The sequence below is a fragment of the Carya illinoinensis genome, chromosome 4 (assembly GCF_018687715.1).
Source record: "Carya illinoinensis cultivar Pawnee chromosome 4, C.illinoinensisPawnee_v1, whole genome shotgun sequence".
Classification (NCBI taxonomy): domain Eukaryota; kingdom Viridiplantae; phylum Streptophyta; class Magnoliopsida; order Fagales; family Juglandaceae; genus Carya; species Carya illinoinensis.
This window is the reverse complement of record NC_056755.1, coordinates 17,164,602-17,175,000: the sequence shown is the minus strand read 5'-3', so window position 1 is coordinate 17,175,000 and position 10,399 is coordinate 17,164,602.

The window sequence follows — 10,399 nt, the reverse complement described above, 5'->3', positions numbered from 1 at the left end:
TTTACAATTGGAGCAGTGTTGGGGCAAAGGCGAGACAAGATGTTTAGAGCCATCTATTATGCAAGCCGGACATTGAATGAAGCTCATTTAAATTATACAACAACTGAGAAGGAGATGCTTGCTGTGGTGTTTGCTTGTGATAAATTCCGGTCTTACCTCATTGGTACAAAGGTGATAGTGTTCACTGATCATGCAGCACTTCGCTATTTGTTTGGCAAGAAGGATGCTAAGCCTAGGTTAATTCGTTGGATCCTATTTCTTCAAAAATTTGATTTGGAGATTCGAGACAAGAAAGGAAGTGAAAATTTAATGGCTGACCATCTCTCTCGGTTAGAGCAAGAGGAAGAAAAAACAGATTCAGTGGTCCAAGAGGCATTCCCTAATGAGCAGTTGTTTGCATGTGAGATCAAGCTTCCGTATGCTGATATTGTTAACTACCTAACTTGTAAAGTTTTACCACCTGATCTTACTTACCATCAACGTAAGAAGTTTTTGCATGATGTGAATTATTATCTTTGGGATGAGCCTTTCTTGCTCAAACGATGCCCTGATCAAATCATTAGAAGATGTGTGCCAGAAGAAGAGATGCAAGACATCCTCCATCATTGTCATTCATCATCATATGGAAGACACTTTGGAGCCACCCGTACAGCAGCTAAGGTATTTCAAAGTGAGTTCTTTTGGCCTTCTATTTTTCGTGATAGTTACACTTTGGTGAAAACTTGTGACCGGTGCCAACGTATGGAAAATATTTCAAGGCATCATGAGTTACCACTGAAAGGTATCTTAGAAGTTGAGTTGTTTGATGTTTGGGGAATAGATTTTATGGGGCCTTTTCCTCCTTCTTTTGGTTTTGCTTATATCTTATTAGCAGTTGACTATGTGTCAAAATGGGTGGAAGCAATTGCTACAACAACAAATGATGCAAAGGTAGTGCTCAAATTTTTGCACAAGCATATATTCACAAGATTTGGCACTCCATGAAATATTATTAGTGATGAAGGGACTCACTTTTGCAACAAGTTGTTTGAAAATCTTTTTTCTAAATATGGTGTAAAGCACAAGATAGCACTTGCTTACCATCCTCAAACTAATGGCCAAGCTGAAATTTCAAATAGAGAAATCAAGAACATCATTGAAAAGACGATCAAAACCAATAGAAAGGAATGGGCGAAGAAACTTGATGATGCTTTGTGGGCATACCGTACAGCCTTTAAAACACCTATCGGGATGTCTCCATACCGATTAGTATTTGGAAAGGCATGTCATCTTCCTGTGGAGTTGGAGCATAGAGCTTATTGGGCTGTAAAAAAGTTTAACTTTGATTTGAAGGCAGCAGGTGAAAAGCGACTTCTTCAATTGAATGATATGGAAGAGTTCCGGAATGATGCATATGAAAATGCAAAGATCTATAAAGAAACGACGAAGAAGTGGCATGACAAACAGATTCTTAGGCGAAAGTTTGCTCCAGGACAACAAGTTTTACTCTTCAATTCACGACTCAAACTCTTTCCAGGAAAGTTGAAATCAAGATGGACAGGTCCTTACATAATTCATAAAGTTTTCTCTTTTGGAGCAGTAGATTTGAAAGATAAGACAGGGAATATTTTCAGAGTTAATGGTCAGAGATTAAAGCACTATTATGGAGAACAAATGGAGAGGAACTATGCATTTATTCCTCTTGGAGATCCTAATTGATGATGATTGAAAAGTCTGGCTGTAGACTTTAAAACAAGCGCTTATGGGAGGCAACCCATAGATCTTTCTTTCATTCTTTCATTTATTTTATTATCTTTATTTATTTAGTTTTAATAAATTGGTTTTTTATGCAGGTTTATTTAGCATGAATAAAGAGTTGAAAAATTTTAAACCTCGGAAGATTCATCATGCAACCAAGGAAGTTCCTTTTATTTCTTCAATCCTTTTTACTTTTGCATCACAATGAGGACATTGTTTAGTTTAAGTTTGGGGGTGTAAACTCCTATAGTCATTTGATCCTCTTGTTTTCTAAGTCTTGGGTTGTTGATGGGTTGTTTGATTCTCTTACCAAGCATGCATTGGAGTAAGATTGAATTCTCTATGACTCTAAAATTTGTGATTGAAGATGGTTTTGAGAAAAATTTTCAAAAATTTCTTTTATGTCAAGTGGAGTTTTGTGAGTACTTTGGTTTAAATCTTTGATCTTGAACATAATTGAGCACATAGTCGTTTTTCTCTTATTCCATTTTCCTTATGTAGAGAAGAAGTTGAATTAATTGAAAGAGAGAGGTTCAATTTTGCTTTCCTCTAGAATCCGTTGATGGGTCCTTGAGGCGAAATCCTAGTTGAGACTAAATATTAGAGAACTGATCTAGGCATTTCTTTAGCATAACCAAAAAGCTTTCCAAGTCGTCCTAAATATCATGCTATCATTACATGGTGTGTTTCCATAGTCAACCCTCTTCAGCCCTCATAAGCCTTTATTTATTCTTTGAATTACATAAACCATGCCCGCTCTAAGCCTGAAAAACAATGAATCTACCTTTGATAGTTTGAGAAAATACTTTGGTAGAGAGTACATTTAAAAGAGAAAATTGGTTTCATGATGAACCGTATTATGTTTGCTCTGTTTGATCAAAGAAGAAGAAGAAGAAGAAAGGAAGATCTGGAAAAAAAAAAGAAAAAAAAAAAAAAGAAAGAGAAGTCGCTAAGCGGAGTGTGAATTACCTCAGATTTTGTTAAGGGAATTGTTGGTATTGCATCAGTGATTACAGCAATAATAATGCCACAAGTATGAGCATATTGCCAAGAAAGAGCTATGATTTGAATCATGTGGGTTTCTCTTTTAATGTTCTTTTCACCAAGTATTTTTTCAGTTTGTTTTGATTTTCCATATCCAGTTCTTTCTTAACCCTCACCCTGTGGCCTATCATTACAACCTTATTAAAGATCTTTTGATCTTTGATTTTGGTGTTGACTACATTAGTGGAGAGGATTTCTGAAAATTGGAATAATGGGGTTAAGTTTTAAGAGAATTCTTCTGATTTTGGTTGTTCTACTTTTATCTGAGTTTGCAGGTAGTTTGAGGTTAAATTGACTATATCACACACACACACTCAAGATCTTAGCTTTAGGTTAAAGTAAACGCCTGACTCTTGCTTGACAAATTGTAAAATTTTTGATTGATTTTCTTGCTATCTTTGACGTTAAAAGAGTAAGATACTAGAGATGAAATCTAAATTCATAAAAGTTTGGTGAGTGATGATACTTCTCTTTGGGGTCGAGTTGATATTGCCTAAACTATCATTTGCTTTTCTTTTTGTTTGAGGACAAACAAAGTTGTAAGTTTGGGGGTATTTGATGACTTGCAAAATTTTGTATTGCAGATTTTACAAGATCGCTTGAGCGGAGGTTTTTGGCCGCTCAAGCGAATTCAGACAGATTCAAACACTCGACTGCCACTCGACAGTGAGCTCGAGCTGGTTGCTGGAAGACAAAGATCGCTCGAGCGGAGACATTGGCCGCTCGAGCGAAATCAGGTAGAGTCGAACGCTCGACGTGCGCTCGATAGGACGCTCGAGCAAAATCAGGCAGAGTCGAACGCTCGATGTGCGCTCGACACCCCGCTCGAGCGAACATCGTATTTTGACAGATTTAAGGTTTTTTGCCGTCACACCATATAAAAGGGATTTTTCACTCTATGGCTGCGGTTGTTGACGGAAGAACACTTTTTGGGACAGAAAAACACAGCTAAAAGGATTCAATTCATCTGTTTTGGAGGGGGAATTCCATATTTTGCACGTACGTTGGAATCATACACGAGCACAGACGGGAGAAAAGCATTGAATCATTTCCTTGAGTTTTTTGAAGATGAGTTGTGGCTGCGAGGAGTATTTTTCAGCGTTTATTTTCTTCCAATATTCTCAAAACAATTATGGTGAATTCGTTTATGTTGAATTCCATTTCTAGCATGAGCTAAATTTTATTTATTCTAGGAAAACGATGTAACCTATTTCCGAACTATGCTTGATTGTCTATGCTAATTTAAGGCAATTCTCTTTTTGTTTATCTGATTTATTCTGAGTTTATTGCTTCTAATTAACTGGCCATTGATTATATGATATTTACTCTTTTGATTTACTATCGAAAGAGGGAATCATAGGGTAGATCTTGAATATTTCAGCATAGGTAAATGTAGAGATCGAAAGACTTGTATGAACCTATGTAGTAATTAAATCATTGATCTTATTGCTTTCTTGATTATTTAATTTGTATATTCTTGTGTGAATTGATAAACAAGAGTCATTTCCAATTGACTATTGAAGAGGCTTTTGGATGAATTACAAATTTGCTAATAAACGAAAATAATTAAATTAAATTAGCTGGATGAGAAAAGCATAGTGAAGAATTAGGTGAAATCGATTTCCTAAAAGTTTTCTTTCCCATAAATTTGATCTTTGAACGTCAGTTTTATTTCCTTTGCGTATTTCTCTTTGAGTTGATTTTAGTTTAATTTGCAACTACAAAAATCTTAGTGATTCCTTTAGATAAAATCGAAATTAGTATAATTTTGGTATTTGACAAAAGTAAGGTACCAATCCCTGAAGACGATATTTTCTTATCACTTTATTATAAAACTACGATACTATGCACTTGCAGTTTTGCACCGATCAATATGACACCTATATTGAGCAATAATCTGACACTTGTATGTAACCTGGCATTGCCATGTATATGGGCAACTTTAATAACCTGCCACTTCTAATTCAGCTGACACCTGTGTTGCATGATAAAAGAGAATATGCCACTTGTATATAGGAATTGACAGGGGGAATTATATATAAAAAATAATCTGCTTGTATAGGAAACCTATGCAGAAATTATACCCTTGTTTAGATCATTAAATGCTGACCAAGATACACACCAAATCTTTTTATACAATCAGCAAGGGAAAAGCAATGTAGATTATGTTAGATATGGCAAATGCAGATAGGGGTTGATGCATAATAAAAATATAGTATTCCAAAAAAAATCTCCTGGGCGGGAAGGGATTGAAAGGAGGCGGGGTTGACAAGCAAGGTTGTCAACTCAAAAGCAGTACTAATCACCTGTTTACTCCTGCCAACTTTCTAGGAGCCCGTACCCAATTGCTTCAAACACTATATTGCAACTAATATTGTCTCATTGCTTACAGAACCCAGAGAAGGCATACCTAGGTGTTTTGTGAGAGAGGAGACCAACCAAAGGTGAAATCAGCCAGTCATTTTGAAGTTGAGCTTTTTTACAAAATCACATGTCCGAGCCTTTTCCACTACACTTGTGATCATCCAAGCAACGAGGGGAGTAGAATCTTGGGATTCTTTTTTTTTTTTTTTTTTTTTTTTTGCAGTTTGGGCTAACGAATAGGTCTGCCTCCTCTCCTTTTCCTCTAAATTTTTCTCACCTCTTCTCAACTCGTAATGCACATGTTCTGGGTTTAAACCTCTAACTGTCATTTTTCTCTCTGCAACTTTAAATGCTTAAAAGCTTTGCATGTAAGATATGCTGTAAGTCGACACAAGGGTTAGTTGAAGGTATAATATTGTCCAATAGTTCACATGAACAACCACATTGTAAGGTCTATTATAGAGAAAACACTATTTTTTGCCCATGTTGCTAGCCTTAGACTAGGAAACCACGGACCTTTTGTATTGCAGTTTGTAGTGAGGGGTAATGCTCTCTAGAAATCTCATGGCTCTCTCTGTGTTTTTCATAACAAAGGCTACATAGAGGAAGTAATGCATGCAAAGTAAGCTACGTGTATTTAAGCAACACTGGGTGAAGACGTTTATAGAGAGCTAAGAAAGCTTACTTTTTTTGGTTTCCTGTTGCAATATCTAGTCACTCATGGACAGAATAAGATTATTTTTTTTGTTTACAGTTGAAAGTATGTCACGGAATACTACTCTCACTCTCATTTCTTCTTTGAGTTATCCTTTATAGATTTGAAGGTGAGTAATGATCATGCTTCTTTTACTAGGGTGTATATAGTAATCCAATATTGTAAACACAACTGAAGGTAGGAAATGATTTAATTCCATTAGATAAAGTTGTTTGCTGCTGCTTGTTCAGTCTACCCTCATCTAGACTACAATGACTGACTTAAAGTGTGGCAGTTTATAGTGAGGAGCAACATTATTTAAATGCTAATTTCTCTCACTGAGTTGTTAGTAATAGATGGGAAACCAAGTTGAGTAAAGTTGGAATGCTAACCCCTTGCAGTAAACTTGTAGGGGCATATAGTGAACACATATCTCTAAAGAGAGGAATCATTAATATTTTTCCTGCTCCCTTATCTACACTGGGGAGATTTAGTTTTGTTTCCTTTTGCAGTTTGTATAATGACATGTATATACTACTCTAACTCATTTCATAATGGGACTTATACTTAGTGTTTGAATGTAAGGAACATAAGATTTGTACTTAAAGCTTATACATGTGTCAGACGACACACCAAATCTCAACAAATGCTAATTGTCCAGAAATGGTCATGCATGAAGGGATTTCAATGGTGCTGATTTTTCCTGCTGCCATATGTAGACTGGAAGTCTGGAATGCATGGTCCTGTTGTAGCAATACCTAGAGGGGGTACTGTTGTTATGGTGCATTTCTCTGGTCTGATTTTTCATTGCAAGTAACTTTTCATGTAAGTAATGCATGAAACTTACAAGCAAGAAGCAAAGAACAATACACCTTTATCACTTATTAATTTCCCCTGTTGCCATATCTAGAGTAGAATACAGCTCTTTATTTTTTTTAACAAATAGGAGTGAGGGTTTGCTGCAATAGCCCCTACTGTTCTCTGACCGAGTTTTTTTTATACAACATTTGAATGTAAGTAACAGGTGGTTTGAGCCTAGGGTTCATTTAAAAAATTCAATATTGTCAACTCATTGACAATGTGATGCATTAGATGGTAAATGTCAAATTCTTCCCCTGGAAGAATTTATTTCAATGAAAAATAATTGGAAGTCTTGTGTATGCATGTATTAGTAGGATTGACATGTAAAAAAATTCTTCAATGGTGAGATGGGTAAAAGGGAGGCTCCCTAGACGATATGGACGCAGGGGGCATGGTCCACGGCTACGTCATGGGCCACCACTTCTGTGTGATACAGAACAACATGAAGTATTAAACGAATCCACTCAACCTCCAAATGTGGGTGTAGAGGAGGCCAGGGATGAAGCAACTCCTGTTGTAATTGCAGAAAACAATGCACGTAAGTTGAGTAACTAATTATAATCAATCTTTTTGTACTGATTGTTTTACTTAACATTAAACACTATAATCAGCTGGTGATGATTTTATGCTATTGGTGGATAGAAGGAGCTGATGCACCTTCCCGAAAACGTGCTCGAGGCCCAGCAAAAGACACTTTGTTTGAGAGAGTCTGAAAATTTGGTCTGATACCCCTGATTATTAAGGATGGACAAAGAGGTCCATCGTACGAAAATTACAACATATTTTCTGGACGAGTGACCACGATCATGAGATTTCATGCCAACATGATCCACGCAAGCTGGAAAGCTGTGCCAAAAGAGGAGAAAGAAGAGCTTTTCGACCGTGTTAAGGTAAGTAATTGTGCAAGAGTGCTGTGCTTGCACCCCTCTGAGGGGGTTTTTTTTAAGCGAAGCTCAACTTCAATACATAATTGTGTGTGTTTTGTCAACACAAAGAGTTTAGGGGTTAGTTCCCTGATTTGACTGTTTGACCTCATCGTAGGCTGATTTTAAATTGGATTGGACAAAAAGTTCGCATCGTGAGTGTGTGACAAACGCAGTTACCAGAAAATATAATGGATTTCACTATTTACTGCGAAAGCAATATATAAGGTATGGGTCGAAAGAAGCGGCACTTTCTGACGGGACATCGTGGGTGGAGAAGTCGGTATGGAACCATTTATGTGCAATGTGGGCAAGCGAGGATTTCGAGGTATATCCTCATCTGTATAATAATACAAATGCTTGAATGATTGAGCAAAATGGAAAACTGCCTTATATATTCTCAGCCAGACACAGAAATCTAAATTTCTGTGTCTTGGGTGCTACTGCAGTTATGTAAATGTTAAAAAGTGAATTGATGTAAGTCACATTTGTCAAAGTAGCATTCTGGTTGGGTTAAAACAGATAGAATGGTTGTTTAGTTGATAAACTTTTCGCATGGTACAAACCATGTGTCATACCAGATGTATGGGTGGTAGACACAGAAATCTGAATTTCTGTGTCTTGGGTGCTATTGCAGTTATGTAAATGTTAGAAAGTGATCAGCTGTAAGTCACATTTGTCAAAGTAGCATTCTGGTTAGGTTAAAATTGAAAGAATGGTTGTTTAGTTGATAAACTTTTCGCATGGTACAAAACATGTGTCATACCAGATGTATGGGTGGTAGACACAGAAATCTGAATTTCCACTACACTTGGGTGCTATTGCAGTTATGTGTTTCATACAAAGTGATTTGCTATAAGTCACATCTGTCAAAGTAGCATTCTGGTTGGGTTAAAAAAGATAGAATTCAAGTTGTTTTGATAGACTTAAGACGTGGTACAAATTAAAACCTGTGTCATACCAGATGTATGGGTGCTAGAGGGTTAGATAGACAAGTTGACATTGCTACTTTAACATGAATGTCATACAACTTGCATGCCTCTTAAAACAACGTGGATAGAACGAGGAGGGTGCTCATCTGAAAGCAGATTTGGCATGCAATCTGCTTTCGGACAGATTGGTAGATTTATATGCGAAAATGGGTATGTGTATGGCTACCACTTGTGTAAAATGAGAAATGGGAGAAATTATGCAATAAGACATTTAACCAGTTTTGTGTTAAAAACACTTTTAATTGTGTGGAATTAATTGCAGAATTGGCATGTAGAACATCAAATACAATTAGGAGTCAATGGCAGTTTTGAAAATATTGTTGTTCATTCCTGTGTGCATGGTTATAATAGAGTCCATAAAGTGTTATGGCAATTGCACCCATCCTTAATTACACTTGCAGGTTAAAGTGTAAAAAATAAATAGCTACTCCTCGCGCTTTATTTATAAAATTAAAACAGTACTTAGAGGCATTTTCCTAGCTTATCTCTAAACTGAATAATAGTTTAAAAGTATAGCTCATTAAACTTTGCTTCTCAATACACTGTCTAGAAAATGTCAAAGAGAAACCAGAGAAATAGGCAGAAACAAAATGTGAACCATACAGGAGGGAGAAAGCCATTCGTACGAATATTGGAGGAAATGGTTAGTCTAGATGAATTTCTGATTCTATTTTTGCCACATATGCTTTGACTTGAATCCTAACACATTAACTTACAAATATGTTGATGGTCCAGAATGAAGAAGACTCGAACTTGATTATGTTTTACAAAGAAGTGCATTGGTCAAGAAAGAAGGGCTGCTTTGTAAGTGGCCAAGCAAAACAGAACTACGTAAGCAAATTCAAGTTACTTTTCCCTTCATGTAGGGTCTTTAAATCCAGGTATAAATGCTTGCATTAATGGTGTTTTCCTATCCTTGGATGTAGAAACTAATGCTTGAGAAATTGGATGAGACTGAGGTGAATATAGAAAACAACAATGAGAAATGCAATGCAGTTTTCAAGGAGGTGTTAGGATATAAACCAGGCTATGCAACAGGATTTGGACACTCGGTTATACCTGAAGGTTCGATAGTAATGCGAAAAAATAGGGACTATATTAGGATTGTTAAAGAGAATGAAAGGAACAAGAATGAAGCAAATTTGTACAAGAGCCAGTTAGAAGTACTAAGAGATGAGCTGCATAGTTTCAAGAATCAATTTAAAGACTACGAGAAATCGATGAACAATCGTGTAGCTAACCTGGAATGCAATCAAAGAGAGTCTCCTCAGGAGACAGGCATGGATGCCTAGGCATCCTGGGTATTCTGCTATTTTTTTGGTTGCCCAGCTTTTGATTTTTGAGAAGTCCTAGTTGATGTTACAAGTAAGGTTAAGATGAAGGAGTATATATATTTTGGTCCTTTTTGCTGTGCATACATCTGGATGTGGGGTCAGTCTTTAGTTTGTGTCTAAGTATTAAACTGTTAGCATAGTATGGGTTGACAATGGGAATACTTGCTGCCATGAAGTCTCCAACAAAACCTTGAGTAAGGTATGCAATTTCCACACCATTCTTACAGTTAATATTGATGATTGAGTCACATACATTTGTTCGATTTTGTTCCCCCATCCATTTAACCTCTGTGAGGAATGGTCATTTATGGTGAATTTGGATAATGAAATAAACTGTCCATTAGTTGGTTTAGATCAAATTCTAATAGTTTGAATGATTGGACTTCCAAGCCCAGGAATTGGTGGCTGAGTGTACAGTCACTTTAATGGTTGTTTAGAGTAGTTAGTAAG